Genomic DNA, 18,137 nt, shown 5'->3' with positions numbered 1-18,137 from the left:
TTTGCAACCCTGCGGAACTGGCAATATTGAACACTGACACACCATTGTACGTCTACCAGTTATGTAGTGTGAAGAGCAAGAGAAGGTTGGTGTAAAAACAAGTCAGTATGGAGCTGAAAGAAGATGACCGTCGGAAAATGATCGTGCAATATTGGACAGAGAATCGTGATGTTCGAAAGTCCGAGCTTGTGAAACATTTTCAACGTGTAGGATTTTCCCGTCGTACGGGTTATAATATTGTGTCACGATTGGAGAAGGGAATCAATGTGGAGAAAGCCGGGCAGTGGACGGAAGTCGAAGTTAAATGAACCCAGAGTGTTGCAACAACTGCGACGTGTTACTGCAGGTAAGATGGCAAAATCCTACCGTGAGCTTGGTAGGAGGTTTCAGTGTGATAAAAACACAGTGAAGAAAGCATTACAGAAGATGGGGTTACGGTGATATAAACGAAAAACTATGCCAAAAGTGACAGAGCAACAAGTTGTTGTCCAAAAACAGCGTTTACGAACCCTTGTGACAAAAACGTTCACGGCAACAAATGACGTCATTTGTATCATGGACGATGAGACTTATTTCACCCTAGATGGCAACGAGTGGCAGCCGAAAACCTACTATGATCCTGGAACTGCTGCCGTGCCCGATCCAGTGCGTTTTGATTTAAAAACCAAATTTCCACAGAAGGTGCTGCTATGGCTTGCCATGAGTGAGAAAGGACTGTCGAAACCTCAGTCTTTCAAGGCTGGCCTTGCACTCAACGTCGACCGGTATGTAAAGTTCTGTTTGCCTAAAGTGAAGCAGTTTATCAATGAATACCATCGTGGGGACAATGTTGTTTTTGGCCAGATTTAGCCAGCTGCCATTACGCTGAACAAAGTCTTGCGGCCATGGAGCACTTAAGTATCCCTTACATATCCAAAGAACAGAATCCCCCTAATGTTCCCCAACTGCGGCCCATTGAAGATTTCTGGGCAAATTTAAAGCGGATGGTGTATGCCAATAATTATCAACCACGAACCGTTGCAACCCTCGTCCAACGGATCCGCAGATGCTTGCGCGATGTTGATCCATCAACATTTGCTCCATCTATGCAGAACATGCCCCAAAACTGTCGCAAGGCCAGCAGACTCGGTGTGAATGTGTTTGTTCATTCATGTACAGATACCACCCTTGTATACCAACCAGCACACGAAATACATTTGTGTGTTTTTGCCCTTGACCACAGCGTTTTCTTTTTTTGCAATTTTTTTCACCATACGTTATAGAACAACATACATCATTTATTATTTTAATAGAAACTGAAGAAATATAAATGGAAAATTGCAAGAGACATCACTTTATGAAATGACAGCTTCCTACGACCCTATAACACAATTACATGCGACATGCTATGCGACTGGTCGCGTCACGTACGGAAATGATTCTTCGATGCACTCCTCTGCTACACCGAGAAGTTATGCAAAACTAAGAGGAAAGCGATCGTAGTTTCTTTCCCATCTGCTGACAACGTTTTTCCAAATATTTTCCCGTTCCTTTCATAAACCGTAACGCTGCGCATCGCCTCGACGTAAATACAATGGGGCAGTTAACGTCAGCGAGGCGTCTCCTTCGAATCTTTCGCAAGATGGCACCGCAAACGGCACCACAACATTTTGACGGCTGTCAGAGGAGAAGGTTGGGTGGCTTGACGCACAGCTGTTCAGCGCCAAGTCAGAAATAACAGCCAGTCGCGCGAGCATTCAGTCAGTCAGGCCTCCGAACACAATGCGTACGTCTCGCCTCTCGCAACAAATGAAGAGGTGCTGAAAGTACGAAAGGAAGTTGAGGATAAAAAAAAAAGTCCCTCGAGGGGATTGTAAAGTGTCGAAACTTCTGTTTTTGAAGTCGTTCAGATGCTAAAAATATATTTTTCCGAATGATTTCTTGGCTTCTACCTGGTGGTCGTTCAGAAACAATGCTGGACGTAACGAGGACAGCCTTGTTGAAGTGGAACTGGTGTCAAATATGGTCTGTTTGCTGTTCATTCCGCTGAAGAACGCGTTGGAGCTTCGTTGACTCAAGTGAGATACGTAACTCGAAACTGTTCCGGAATTGTCATCAGGTAAGCCCTGTACTCTTTTTTATTTGTTTTATTGGTTAATTTAATTCCACGTATTTTTACTGGGGGTTGAATACCTGTGATAAAGTTTGCAAATCTTATTTCAAAGATAATTAACTTTCTTTCTGCATTTCTTGCTTTCAACTTATCTCTCTCTTTAGTTTGCTAATCAACTTCTTCGTTTACATTCTAAAGTGAATGACAGAGTGATCTGGCTTATTTTACTTCGCTTTTCTGCCACTTTTTGCTAATCGCGGAGATGAGTGATGATATGATGAAATTGCTGAATGGACATTCTCAAACATCCATGCCCAGGCCAGGATTCGAAACCGTGACCAGTGGTATCGTAGCGCGCTGTGCTAACCACTCCACCATGGAGGTCGGTTTGATCTTATATTTCCTCTTACTTGATTTCATTTTTTTCGCACTTTTCATCGCATTGTCGCACTACTATTCTCTTCAGTTCTATTTTATCTCAACTTCTTCATATTTTGGCCCTTCTTTATGTTCCTTTTACTTTTATCCACTTTTATATTACTATTTTCTTCTCTTCTCTTTACTTACTGTTCGTGAAATCATTCTTTCTCTTCTTTTTTACCCTTGGTCCTCTTTTCTTCATCTCTTTGTCCATTTTCCAATTCTCCCATCCTTCTCGCCTCTCTTCTTATTTTACTTTCATCTTTTATTTACTGTTTGTATTTTACTCTTAACTTACTCTGCACAGAGATCTGTTCATTCTATGGACAATGTGAAGCGTGTTTGATTACTATATTTGCCTCGATTATTTGTAAAAAATGTCATGACAAGAAATCACGATAATCACGTTAAGTCCATTATATCTTCAGAGATCTCGATATCCATTTTAATTTGTAATAAACAAGCTGGAGCTGTGTAACTGCGATATGCTTCATGGGTACTCATAACCCAGTATATCCATTTTCTAAAGAACAAGACTATTATAATTTTTAATTGTGCCATTGATGTCTCAAATATGATAAATGCACTTGGAATTAACCTTGCATAGCAATAATTTAAAAAAAAAAAAAACACTTTAAAATGGTTACTTTGTTCACATCTGTGAACACCCAGTCTATATCACACGAAAATTCCCGCACACAACCAACCATCAGTACCATGCCAACGAATTTACAAACCAACTATCTCCTTCAGGTTAATGATAACCTTTACTTTAATAACTCGTACTCTACAGGACTATGTAAGTTGTCGTCTATTTTATTCATATGTGTGTTCTGAGCGTCCCTTTACAGTCTCAGCCCTCAACCAGGTAGGGAGACTTTAGTGTTGAGAGGAACATGCTGAATTTAATTACGGTAAGGGGCTTGCTCCCTTATAATGCGACGGCTGCAAATAGCGAAAGTGCCGACTCACTCAAAATTTTACTTTAAATCAATAAACTAAAATGTATTTATGATTGCAGAAATAGTTTTATCCGATTTAAAGTAGAATATTAACGCATGGTAAAAAATATTTGTATTTGTCTTAGTTTTCTAAATGGTCAAATCTAGACAATTAACGAAATTATCAGCATTACTAATTCACGGGTAATTCAACTGGCAAAGTTTCGAAGTTATTGCAACAGTAAAAACTGATTGATTGATTGTTGACGTAAAAATGTCACAGGCAGACGAACTTCAGATTATTGTAATCCGGAACAGTCGGGAAATTTTGAATGGTAATTCATTAAGTGTTGAGTTTTTAATATTTTCTGCACCACATGTGTAGGAAATTTATTGGAAATGGAAATGACAGTTTTCATACCGGAAATGCGAAAGCAATCGCTTCATAAAGAAGTGCATAGAAATTCGGGATTTTCAGTGTTGGAAAGTCTGCAACATTTCCCGCCCTGAACTTCTGGATTTTTTAACATCCTGACCAAAAGGCTCGTGCTTCTTGCTAATGATTATATTGTGTCTTGCTGTTATTTTCTGCCACTTTTGGCTAATCGCCACGATGAGGATGAGCGATGATTGGATGATATTGATGAATATACACTCACAAAGAACTCCCACAGAGAAAATTAAATGCATCATCTGAAATAAAAATGCATAATTTTGTAGCTGAGACCAAATGTTTAAGTGCATCATGGAGAAAGATGCAAGAAAGTACATAAAAACGCATCATTTGATGCATTTTGATCTTACCTTTACTATACCGCGTTTGGTAGAACCTGTCCCGCTTCCCGCGCTAGGGAGCGCTCAACAGTTTCGGTGTCAATGAGAAACGAGGAAAAAATCGTCTGCTGGGCAGCGAGGAGCGAATGAAAGCCAGAAGAGAGGCGTTTACGTAGACGCTGTTGCGACGTTGCGTATTTTAATTGGCTGCCTGGCTTTGACTTTCCCCAGCACGGAAACTGTTGAGCGCTCCCTAGCGCGGGAAGCGGGACAGGTTCTACCAAACGCGGTATATATACAAAATAAATCAAACTGCAATCTTGATTGTTCGCAGAGGCCATATAACACACTTTAGTGCATCAATACATATGATACATTTAGTTTTCTGTGTGTGCAAGCCCAGATCGCACTCGAACCCGGAAATGCCGTGCCGAGATCGAGAACGTGTTCAGCCACCTAGCAGGTGCTACTAATTATGGTTATCCAATGTGTCCGTATTGACCTACCTTCCTCCATGTTGTTTTGAGAGTGGAAAATTACAGATTGAGTCTGGTAGCCATTTGTGGAGAAGGCTGCTCTACTTGGGTTTTTTAAAGAGAGCTTTAACCTTAGCCCAAATGGCAGCTGGGGAACGGGGATGTCGTAAAAAGACAGGGCCAAGGAATAAGACGCTGCTCCAATGTGTAACATACCATCTGCTCCACACTTTCTTCCCGACTTTTACCTCAACGGAAAGACGGCGAGTTACGGCTCTCTACCTATTTCGGCGCCCTAGCCAGGATTGTGCTTTGGTGTCCTCTGCAATACCAAGCTCAGACATTCCATTGCGTCCTTCGATATATTCTTCTTATGCCATGATTTGTGCTGTTTACATCGCAAAAAATTTGAAATGAGGAATCAAAGAAAACTCATTAAAAATAATGTATGTTATATTTTAAAGATTTGTAGTTTGCATTTCTGATTTAAAGAGGTTTAGCATATATAGAATATTTCAGTAGAGCATCCTCAAAAACGTACTATTACTACTACTTTGGAAAACAGGAAAATTTCAGCAGTGTGTTTCTACAGGGTGGCTCACGAAAAAGTAGCCCGCGTTAGCAGCAAATGCTACTCTGGCTATTTTTTCGTGCGCCACCCTGTAGAATGTAAGCATGAGTTAAGAATAATAATTAAATAGAAAAATTTAGGAACAATAATTATATAATAAACAAATAATGTAGTGTGCAGTCAAGGATGTATCTAGGGGGTCCGGATCCCCCGAAAGACATACACAAAGTACAAAAATTAAATAATGAAAATAATGAAATAACTAAAATTAAATAATGAAAATATACTTGTTGTTTAATCCAGGGTTATTTATTTTCACCTAACATATCGGAAGGCAAGGATTATATTGGGGTCATACGACTTTGAATAACGGTACCAAAAAATATTTATGCAAGATTTACTTTTCGTCAAATGGATCTAACATCCTTTTTCAATATTTAATATATGTTCAATTTTTATCTATTTGACATTAATTTCCTTGCCAGCCAGTTGATTTTTTTTTACAAATCTTGTCGACCTTAAATAACTACACGTAAGCTAGATAATGAATACGTACTGTTACATCACTGTCCTTATACCGTCTTTTTACCCATTCATGTAATAAAAATATATTAATTAATACTATATAATTAATTAAATGTAATTATAATTACTTTAATTGAAACAGAATTATTATTATTATGAGAAATTTGGTTCGGACCCTCTCCGAAATATATTTATAGATACGTGCTTGTGTGCAGTATGTTCTCAGTAGAAACAATTGTAATTTCAATTATTCAATACCTCTTGATAAAAATAACACCGTAAGCTTGAATGGAGCCCTCTTTGCATGGTGCCCTGGGATTCGCCTCCACTAGCACACCTCTCGGCATGGACCTTGCCAGTGACATGATATGATTAACTTTCGCTTTCTTTTCAGTGAGATTTCACACCAAACCGACTACTTATGTATGTCGCGTGACACTCGAAGATCGTACAATGAATTGCAGGTGTACGCATGTGTGTCACGCAGCTATCCTGCGATGTGTTTCAATTGGTTGGTTCGGTCGCGTGTCTAGTTTGGTGTGAAAGTCCCTCACAGGTGATTTCGAACTGGCATGGTTATAGGAACGTTTTTCTCTATATATTGGAGATCAAATATTAATCATAGTTAAAATATATTAATGGGTTTATTCTATGAATTTGTACGAATGTTTAAGGGAGATTTCACACCGAAGTGACGAGTGATACATGTCAACTGGAAACGAAACAACAGCAACGCTTCACACCCGGAATGGTATGACTAGACGTCGGATTTTACGTTTTTAACCTATTTTTTTTCCTTTGCAGATAAATAAGAAATAGCAAGTTACGTCAGCGTTTCATGAAAAGACGCAATAACTGATGAAGTTCCATAGTGCCTAAAATATCCTATTTTGCCTGTTAGAACCTATTTTAGGTTTATGGGCCTAAGTCAAACCTCTTTTTAGGTCTTTATATATTTTTAAGGTTTTACAGGATTTTCTTATCACACAGATATGTTCTCTGCTTGTTGACAAAAACATTCCACGACTAACGTGTTTGCAACACACACTGTCGATTTCCTTTCCTGTAAGTCCATGGCGTTTTTCCAAAGTTCTAAACAAAGCAAATGTATACAAACTTTTGATCCGTCTGGCCTTGCACTTTCGCATAAGTTCGGTGAGTTGTGGCATTCACACCTTGTGAAGTAACGTTTCAGCATTCAAGTTTGCACCACTGACTGTTTCTGTTGAAAGATCATTTTGAGCATACGTGACGATCGTCACAGACAAAAGGAGGAGTTTTACTGTGGATAACACAAAAAGATTGTTATGTATGCAATATACATACGTAATTCATTTTTCACATCAACAAGTAACTTTTTGCTAAAAGCTCAAGTATAACCTACTATTAGAACAATTTGTGGATAATTTGAAAATGATGTATACAAATGAAAAATTAAAATGTGAATATGAAAGTGGAACGTAACATATACTGTAATAATGTAGTCAGATGTCTTAAAATTTACCTGAAATTGTGGTATTTTTCATCGAAATTCCTTTTTCCCTTTTTGGCTAAAATTTCGGTCCGAATTTCCCTGCAAAAGGGAAATCTCCCTTCATGTGGCAACACTGATCCAACGAGCACGTTGCTCTACTCGTTCTTCCAGACCGAATGGCGTCATGTCGTAATCAGCCAATAGCGGCAATGGAATGAGGAGAATTGCGCTTCGCTATGTAGAGTTTGCGAAGTTGCCGACGGGAGGAAGAGGCGGGTTATTGCCATGCCTGTTTAGCCGCCACAGTTGCCGGTGATCCTTACCGGATACAGATCAGTGTTGCCATATTCAATTGACAGAAAAGAGCTAAGTCGCCTTATCGGGTCTATCTTACTCTGAAGGTGTCCACTCACACTGGAGAAAGGAAAATTACCAAGTGATATTTTGTATTTACACTAAATATCAGCGATTACGAAAGTCCTCTTTGCCCTTCTTCGACATTATGGGCGAGGAGAGGAGAGGGATGGGTATGGTCAAGGAGTCCGCTGTCCTTCTAAAAATGTCAACCTAAAATTCTATATTTCACACATATAATATTATTTCGGTTACAGGAATTTGTGATAATTGTTGAAAGGGCCGATTGAGATTTACGTACGTTGTCGCAGGAATGCGATCATTTCGGATTGAAGCAATGTTTTTGAGGTAGCAGCACTGTTTTTGGGTGAAAACATTACTTAGAAGCATAATTTTCCGATTGTTATCTTAGCATGGTCTGAAGTGTCAGGTGTCGCAGGTTCGAATCCTTAGCAAGAAATGGTTATTTTAATGTTTGTTGTTATTCTTTTACTTACATAATTATAAAAATTAATAATTAGATAGCTACACAAAATAATAATAATTTTATTTCAATAATTCACCATGCATCCTCATAGTCACGATTACGATTATCCTAAAAAACGAAAGTCTTAAAGCTAGCAAGGGACGTAAAATATACGAAATAGTAGTGGTGTCAGAAATGAGATTTCTGTGGATTTAGCGAAACATGGGAGTGGGAGTAGTTAGGAAACAGATGAAGACTAAATATACTCTACATACGTCTTATTTGAAACGAAATGTTTCGCGATTTGGGCAAATCTGGTTTCAAAAGAACTAAGATGGCAACAGTAGTAGAACTGGACTTCTTGCAGTGTAAGGTTCCGAAGGAAATATTGGATATTTTGAAAGCGCCGATGCTGAGAGGGGAGGGGGCAAGGAGGGTGCTTCACATGTTACAAAAGTAAACAACGGTTGGGGGGAGGGACTGTGCAGTGAGTTTGTGAGTGGTGCCTTTCGTCCTTTTGTTGTTTTCGGGCATTGTCAATTAATTAACAAGCGGTGTTAATTACTTCGATGTTTCTGTAAGTATCATATTAAGTATTTCTTTATTAGGCTAATGTTTATTGTGTCAACAACCAATGTTTGCGATTTCACTTCAGTGCTTATGCCAACATTTTTTTCCTGATTAATAACTTTACCAAAATCTAGTATTGAATTGCAGCCGTACCAGAATAATATTATAGGAACTACTTGCAAGACATGTGGGGAGGGGGAGAGGAGGAGCCCAAGTCTTAAGGCTCCATCCTTAAATGTCCTACTGATAACCGGTAACGCTTTTAAAAATCCCACGCCACGCCACTGGCTATAAGTGTAAAATTATGAGAGAAATAAAACAGGTTGATAGATTGTAGTAAGAGAAGAACCCACAATTAGTATGAAAGGTAAAGTTGAACATGTGAGGACATAAGGAGAGGGGTTATGGTGAGGGGGAGAAGAAGAAGAAGAAGAAAAATAAGAAAAACTTCATTGATGTATGGAAATGTGTGTACAGCCGCAAAGGCTCATACTGAAATAAACCTATATTCCATTCTATGCTATTACTTTTTAGAATCCTACAGGACTTTTTAAACTTTAAATTGTTATTTCTCTACTTTCCTCTATGTCTCTCCCTTTCTTGTTCTTATTTTCTGTATCTTTTCTTCTTCCTCCCTTCTGTTTCTGTTTCCGTCTCCCTCTCTTTCTTTGTCTCTTGTTCGTATTTATTTCCTCTTCTATTTCTCTAGTTTTCTTTCTTTCTTCCTCTGCTTCCATGTCTTGATTTCTTTATATTTTCATTTCTTCTTCCTCTGTTTTTCTTAATTTGATTCTTCCTTCAGTCTTTCTCTCTGTTTCTCTGCATCTCTTTCCTTCTGTTGATTCCTCTACGCGAGTGAAATTCTTTTTCTGCCCTAAATGCTTCTGAAAATTACTCATGTTCAGGGAGATTGGGGGAGGGATTTATACCGGGTGGTTCATGTGTGCATTGCAACTCATGGCTAGGGTGACCACACGTCCCGTTTTGACCGGGACAGTCCCGTTTCAGAGGCGTGTCCCGGTCGTCCCGTCGATATTATTAAAAAGGCATCATTTGTCCCGTTTTATAAAAGTCTAGGAGTTGTCTTGAAAACCAAGCCTAAATTTGAGACACATTTCATGCCATAGGCGCCGACTCCATGGGGCTTGGGGGGGGGGCTCTAGCCCCCCAATGTTAACGATGTGAGGGCAGAGCCCCCAAAATAATTTGTTTAAGAGGATCTAATGTATTACTTTGCTTCTCTTGTAAAGTTTACTCTGAATTGTGCCACATGAAGGGTATGACCAGAGACAGCAAAACACATGACTTATTACGATATACTAACGTAAGTATATAATTTTGAGTATTGTTAACATTTTTGCTAAAGAGTTTCAAAAGACGATGTGCATCAACTAGGGGAGTGGATGGGACGTTCGGTCTACAAATGGCTCTCACATGACATTCAGAAAAAAATCGTTAATATATTAGGGAGATCTGTTTTGCGCTCCGTGGTAGCAGATATTAAAAGTCGGGAATGTGAACAATTGACATTCTGCATTCGAACTGTGAATGAAAATTATGATATTTTTGAAAAATGCATTGGCTTTTACGAGATTCCGAACACTGAGGCCAAAACTTAGAAAAAGGGAAGGAGTGAGTCATTCATTAATTTATTTCAGGGATCAGAGCCCCCCCCCTCAATAATTTTGACAAGTCGGTGCCCCTGCTTCATGCTAAAAACATGTTTTGTTTTGTATGTGTTCCATTATTTGTAGAGCAGTGAATTAAGCATGGCCAAGAAGTGTACATGCAGTTTCAATACGGAATTACAACAATATGTAATTTAAAGTTACTGCGTCTTGAGACAAACTCAAAAAGACAAATCTCGCGTTTTGTGTATTATATCTGGGTTAAGGTTTTCGGGGAGTTTTATGAACGATTAGTGAAGATTAAATCTGCTCTCAAGAAGAATGGTTCTTCAGATAAATACTTCTGGAACTCCTCAAATTCTGCGTAGGACTAACATCAAAGGTTGATCAGAAGGGACCACAAAACTGTGTAAGTCGTATCAAGATTATAACAATTAACGCCATTTGACAGGGGCGGCGCCAGGGGGCGCGAGAAGGTGCTTGCGCGGCCCTTAATTTTGTTCCGCGCCCCTTTCAGCACCCCCTACGTTCAACTGAAAACACTAACATTAATACAGTATGTAATATTATGTCATGTTGTCATATTGAGCGCCGAATGATAGGTACTGAAGTTAGACCGTTATTATTGTATGCAACAGACAAGCACTGAAAGAGATGCCGATACTTTTCTGTACTGGCGGCAGCTTCTGTAAAGATCAGCAGCCGTTTTTTTTCTCTCGTCTGCATTGTTGTTATGAATATTTTCTTCTTTTATTTCTTCAAGTGGCCTGTTCGTGGTTTTTGATAATTGCCTATAGCTTAATGTGAGTTATGTTTTTTTCTTTTTTGCATTGTTGATAAACAGTTTGTATTTCACCTACTTGTTCTTCCTTACACTGGAGCAAAAAAATTCAGCTGCTTTTAAGGTATCACCAGGTCCTGGTAGGGAAATTATTTAATGGGAGTTGTAACATGAAGGGTATAACTTGACAAGTTTAAAAACAAGACGCTGCAAATAGCTGTTGCGCAGCTCACACCACATTTCCCCACTCCATTCTTTGCAGCGACGTTGGTTCGCAGTGTTGCAACGTGGAGGGAGCGGAATGGTCTGAGGATTTTCAACGAAATTTGTAATCGCTTTTTCCTGGGCTGTTTTATACCTGTCGGAGTACAGAACTTCAGCTCACCTTTCACCAACGACTCTTTTCCTTCTTTTAAAACTTTAACTCTCCGATGGCGCAGTGGTAGCGTCGTCGCCTTTTAATCAAGGGATCCCGGGTTTGATTCCAGGTGGAGGCAGATAGTGTTTCGGATCCTACTTTAAACTGTACATCCAGTACCGATTAGCCTTACTATGCATAAAGTGGACTTAAAACAACAAATCAATCCAATCCAATTCTTTTAAAACTTGAGAAGTCATTCATTTAGATACTCCTGTGGCGGCGCTTGTGGACTCGACAACATTATACTTAAGTTTATGTAACTCCTGATTTTACAAATATGTTGCAACGTTGTAAACATTTTCTCTGGCCTGTCCTCTAAGGGGTTTTCCAGAGCAAATTGTGGATTTCGTTGGACCCGGCATGATTTGATTTTTGAGTTTCAAAAATATGCAGCCAAGAGTAAAGAGCAAGAACATTTCAATGCTTTAGAAAACAACACAGGCAAGCGTGTCATCAGATTGTGTTCTCGTAGCGTTTGTTGTACGATAAACAAAAGAACCCCCACCAAACTCGGCTTTAAAAAATCCAGCCCACTGCTCGATGTCGCATTCAGAAAATGAAGTCATTCGCCCAGTAGTTTCTCTTCGTTATAAACCTTAACGCGCGTGCGTAATACTACAGTTTACGATCCGCATTTTCAAAGACCGGATTAAATCAAATGAACCACTGATAAACTGATATGAGCCGGCACCGACAATCTACACAGTAAAAATAGTTTGTCATGTTTGTTTTAGCTTAATTTTGCTGAGTTGGCACCACTCGTAGTCTCAAGGCCAGACCAGTACGTAGAAGAGTGGTGGGGAGGATGACGTAATAGGAAGTGCTCCGAAGCGATCTGCGCATATCGGGACTTAACTTGTCAGGCTATAGTTTTCTTCTTAATATGTTTTATGTACAGTAAAACCTCGTCCCCGATAAGCCCGACTTCTCTTAATCCGGACAGGCAAAAGCCCCCCCCCCCCAAAAAAGCAGAATGCTTTCGAAGAAAGCCGCATTGACAGGAATACCCTCGTACTGCATGTATGTACAGTATTGCTTAATATGTTACTGTACTGTATAGTATATTTAGGCCTATGCCCTTTAAATACACCATAATAAACGTGTTTTGTTGCTATAAACGGAGTCTTAATGCATTTTCTACTGTTCTTTTCGGTTATTTCAGTTAATCCGGACTTTTGTTAAACCGGTCAACTTATCCCCCGCCCCATTAGTCTGGATTAACGAGGTTTTACTGCATTTGTTCCACATAACATGTCTTGTAAACGTACCATTTCAAACTTTTTCAAAAACTGTTAGGAAGAGGCCCAATGTTCACGAAGAAATTTTACAGTTCGTTGTTGGGGATAGTGTGCCAGAAGGGATTTTAAAGATGACACAGTTGCTGTGCTCTTCGCGTTTTGTCTTGTGGCCAGTGCCGGATCTACAACTGCAAAACCCCGCCGTGGTTTTAGGGGGTCCCTCAGCCATAGAGGGTTCGTATATGCGCATATAAAAAATAAACGTAATTACTGAGAGGTACAGAAACGAATACAATATACACAGGTAAAGGTAAAGTTAAATTTCGCTGTGCATATAGCACCTTGCCATGAAGGCACATTTAGGGTATGTGGGGGCAGGGCCCAACATATTTTCGATGCCGGACATCTTGAAGGTGGTGTGATCAGCACCAGGCTCCGGCCGCATTTACACACATCCCTAAAGGGTACCATTTGATTTGATGCTGGGTGAACCTTGGATCAGCTTTTTGCGGGGACAATGCCGGAAAAATTCCGACCTTAGATCAAATCAGGCTACAATTTCACGAGAAATGCTGTGGTGAAGGTTTCTTCAACCTATCTTTAATCAGGAAAGAGTTTTGACTACATGATTGTAACGAATGTATCATTCTACAGGTGTGAGAAAATAGTGTCATCGTATATATCACATCACCAACGGTGCCGAAATCAGGAGGGAGGGGCAGAGGGCCCCGGGCCCATCCAATTCTCGTTTGACCCTCCCTATAAGGGGGCCCATGCATATCTTCCAACATATTACATAACTTTTGCACACAGAAACTTCGCTCACAACAGGTGAGAATTTACGCAGGATTCTGCTCTGAAATGGGCAGAATCAATAATGTGTGACTATCACTCAGTTTGAGTGTCTCTCTTGTGTTTGTGCGTTTACTAATTCAGCATTTCCTTTTCCAAACCGACAATGAATTAAGAAAAACGCATGGTATATTATGAATGAATATGTGCGAGAATAGAGGAAGAAGCATGGAAATACTGTAGTCTTCATGCTCTTTTTTAATTTGAATTTGAATTTAAAATTTTAGGTGCGTCAGCACTTAGGCTATTTTGCACCCGTCACATTATATGGGGTCCAGCTACTTCCCACAACTAAAATAGCATAATTGCAATGTCGTGTTACTAAAATATTAAAATAGTCCGACTTTCATTAAAATCTGAGGCTGTAATGTGACACTCAGCACACACAAGGACAAAAAAAGGACAACACAAACAAAATTAAACTGGCCATAGTGCCAGTCGCCAGAGCCTCGCTCGCCTGCAAAATGCAGTCCAGGGTGTACTACGTGGAAGTGAGGTTGACTTTTGGGCGCCTACGTGGAAAGTACCATTTACACCCCTCTTCATGCTCTTGAATGAGCCAGTCCATTACAAAATAGGCTCCTTTGTTTCCCTTCGGAAATTCAAAAATTGCTCGCCCAGATGAAAATTTTATCTTGGGTCTTCCTTTTTTATGTAAATATGTGTGAAGATATTAAACTACTATTAAGCTTGTAAGAATAAGTATCATAAAGAGATATGATAAACATGTAAAGTGTTATGTTGTATAATTACATAATCACAGTAGTGCAGTGAATTTTTTGTCCAGCTAATAAAGTTCGATGTACCCTGATATATATATATGTTTTGTTGTCAAAGATAGTTATTGCAATTATTATTTTTCAAAGGTTAATTCAAGTGTATTAGGTTCCTCCTTAAGGGAAAAGAAATCGCCTCTTCCCGCAAACAGAAAGAAATCAGTATTTATGCTTTACTTAGCTTTACCCCCACCAAATCTCTTAAGAAATCGGCGCCTATGCACATCACCCCCTTCCCAGTTAAAAAAAATGAGCTGAATTCAATATGGCGCCCACTAATTTGGTGCACGTCCGTTTGCAACACACCAATGTAGTTCCGCCTAAGCCTAACCGGTTTCTATCATGACCAATTGTACCAAGCCTAACTTCTTTACTTTTTATAGGGGGTGTAAACGGACTTTTGAATCACCCTGTAGGACATCGTATGTGAGTTTGTCAACATGAGATCAAGAATTACACACACAGACATTATATATGTGTAATATATATATATATATATATATATATATATATATATATATATATATATATATAAATGTGTGTGTGTGAAGGTAGGTAGAGGGGTAATATTTTGCGGGGAGGCCCAAGATTTGTAGATCTGGCACTGCTTGTGGCAGACGGAAGGTATAATGTACTATGTATTTTGTGCCTTCATTGGTTACATTGAAAAGGTTAAAAAATTGTGTCTTTAAGGGTAGGATGATTTTATGTTGTATTTCACTACATCGTTCAATATGACTGCAACATGTATCTGAATGTTTACACTGTATGGCCACTTTCTTGGAGTATTAATACATATCATCATGGACGTCCAGGGGGAGGGAAAGGGGGGGCTCCATCCCTGGAAAATGAATGTCCATCTAAAGTTATATATTTCACACATATATTTTAATTTCAGTCAGTAATTTATGTTAATCAGCGGCGGCGATTAGGGATGCAGCTGCCCCCCGCTTTTTGCTATTTTGGCCCCCGCACTATGCTAAACCTTATCTACCAAGGGAAAGTAAACTGTCCTTGCCTTACCCCAGTATTGAAAGGTTGCACGCGTGTTTCATGTTTTCCTTATTTTCAGAATCGCACCCCTTAAATTTCTTTCCGCACCCCCTCGGCACCCCTACATGAATCATCCTGACGCCGCCGCTGCCTTTTGACAACAGGAGATCGTATTTCAAATAATAATAATAATACGTTAATTATAACAATAAATTTATAATTAGGCCTAACAGATTTTTCAGGAGGGGGGATTAAACTGATCTCCTTTGGATGTCCCGTTTTTGGGTCAAAATATTATGGTATTATGGTCACCCTACTCATGGCCCATAAAGTGAACTAAAAATAGTACGTATGTGACAATATTTCAGCATATGTTAGCTATTGATGTTTGAAACAGTCCAGTTATAAGGGCATATTTTTCGAATTATAGAGCATATTTTGTAAAATTTTAGGTCATAACGTATCAATCCCTAAGATTATATGTTTATTTTAAAAAGTCTCTCTGAATGCTTCACGTTGACCAGGGCATTCACTTGTTTTTCTCAGTTGTCTCAGCCTCTGAGGCATGTAAACAATGCACTGTGTTGTGCTATGCAAACCTCCTGAGCTATTCAGGAAACAGGTAGTTTCTTCTGCCTATGGAGTCAGCGGTTTGCATAGTGGCAATTAAAAACACGATTCGGCATGGAGGAAGAGCTCGATGGCCTAGTGATATAGAGGTGAGACAAGCTGAGAGGGGACTGACTTTGGATTGGAGTTGAGAAGGGAGAAGAGGTTAGGAGAGCAGTGGGGTAGTAGTGAGACGACGCTCTGGTCAACCAAGTGAGAAGCCAACAGAGGACTTCGTATATTCTATTCATTATAATTCATCAGATAGACAGGTAATTATCCTAACACCCAGCCATGATTCAGGTTCAAAGGTTCACAAAACCCAACGAGTGATCATTGTATTTTTCGCAGTTTAGTTCCTTAATGTATTTGTACCTTTCGCATTGCCAAGCGTTAACTCGTCATGCCAATGACGAGTGCTCTCATCAGAGGATGAATGATGAGTAACTTACATCACCCAGCAATTAATTGCACAATGACAGGTTCAGATCCCATCATTCTTTACAACGATACGATAAGAGCATTTTTTTTTTGTGGTGATTTTCAGGTTACAAAAATCATAGCACTGGTCATTACATAAACGTTTGTACCACCAGTTCTCATTTTCCACGGGGAAGTCTTTCAAATACCCGCTCTTGCACTCACGGATATGGCAAGTTGGCACAGGGACATTTCGGATCTGGGGTTAAAAGAATGACCTTCCACACACATACACATAATGTGCAGGGATGTACGCGCGTGCGCATGTGGCGAGAGTTGTACTATGTCGTTCTCTGTGTAAACAAAAAACAAAAGAACCATCGTTTCTCGTAACACCCAGCTCATTAAGTAAATTACAAAATCTTTTAACCTGCAATAAGAAATACTATACCTTAAAAGTGAGCATGTTTTCTCATCTTGAACTTATTTTCAACCATTTCTCGACGCATTTAACAGTTTTTCAATAGCACGTATCAATTAAGCTATCCAGTTACAACCATGTAGTAGCCTGTAGTGAGTTTATAGCAATTTGAAATCCTCTTTATAGTTAAAGGTCCAGAATCCCATAGATTCTATTGGGTTCCGCTGCAGGACCAAGTTGCGCATTGTTACATTGAAAAAAGGTTCCTGGACGAATTGAATTTTTTTCGTAAAAAAGGTTCCTGGACCGAATTGAAATTCATTCTGGAAAAAAGGTTCCTGGACCGAATTGAAATTCATCCGGGAAAATGGTTGCCGGACCGTATTTAAATTGATCCGGAAAAAAAGGTTCCTGGACCAAATTGAAATAAGTTACAGATAAAAATGTTCTTTACGGTCCAGAACCCATTTACGCTTGCTGATCATCTCTCCTGGACCGGAATTGAATATATTTTAAATTCCTGGACATTTAACAACCCTGGTTTCAACACAGCCTCTGGTTGATTTGGTTGGTTCATTTTACTTCCCCTTTTTGTCACATTTGGTTAATCGCGAAGCTAATAAGTGACGATATGATGAAATTCGTTAACGGACACCCATGCCTCATAGCACGTTGCACTAACCATTCCGCCACGACTGTTTATCAAATTATTTGAGAGACAGCACAAGGGGTACAATTTGAATCAATGGGCATAGGGGTATTGTTACTGCGCCAATGCTTTTATGCTCTCGGTACCACACCCAAGGGCGCCCGCAGCGGGAGGCCATGGGGGCACTTGCCCCCCGCCCCCGAGATATCTAGAAACACTAATTAAAATTTTGAAGTTGAAGCGTGAAATCATGGACGAGGGGTGCAGCCTATGCAAATTACACTGTTCTAAAGATTTTAACTTCTTTCTGTCTCAGAAACAAAAGTAACTGTTTCTTACTGAAGTTGACCTCCTGAACACGAATATGCACTTCATTTACTAAGATTGACTTACAATTTGAAGTTATGGCATAATTCATGTTACCCATATATTTTTAAGATAAGCATAATTAATGTTATATAACAATTAATCATAAGCAATGTGGGCATAAGTTTGAAATTATATCAAGTGCAACCGCAGAAGGGGGCCAGGTGGGCACTTGCCCCACTACCCGCCCCGAGATATCTGGGAATACAATACAATTAAAATTTTGAAATTATGGTGTGAAAATATAGATGAGAGGTGCCGTGAAAGACAGATTAAGCATCTATGAAAATTATCCTAGTGCTGGTGATGCTTTATGAGAA

The 18,137-nt window shown here is 39.4% G+C and overlaps 1 protein-coding gene across 1 annotated transcript in view; it reads left to right on the top strand.

Moving 5' to 3' along the window:
* Positions 1-1,756: 1,756 nt before the first annotated feature.
* Positions 1,757-18,137, top strand: part of LOC145987104 (uncharacterized) — a 109,794-nt gene continuing 93,413 nt past the window's right edge. Inside the window, exon 1 of the mRNA XM_083121580.1 lies at positions 1,757-2,098. The gene's annotated coding sequence lies outside the window, so the exon portion shown is untranslated. The remainder of the gene's footprint in view (positions 2,099-18,137) is intronic.

This window comes from Lepisma saccharinum, chromosome 4 (assembly GCF_977018435.1).
Source record: "Lepisma saccharinum chromosome 4, izLepSacc3.1, whole genome shotgun sequence".
Classification (NCBI taxonomy): Eukaryota; Metazoa; Arthropoda; class Insecta; order Zygentoma; family Lepismatidae; genus Lepisma; species Lepisma saccharinum.
Note: the sequence above shows the minus strand (reverse complement) of the source record. Positions and strands in the feature narration are given on the sequence as shown.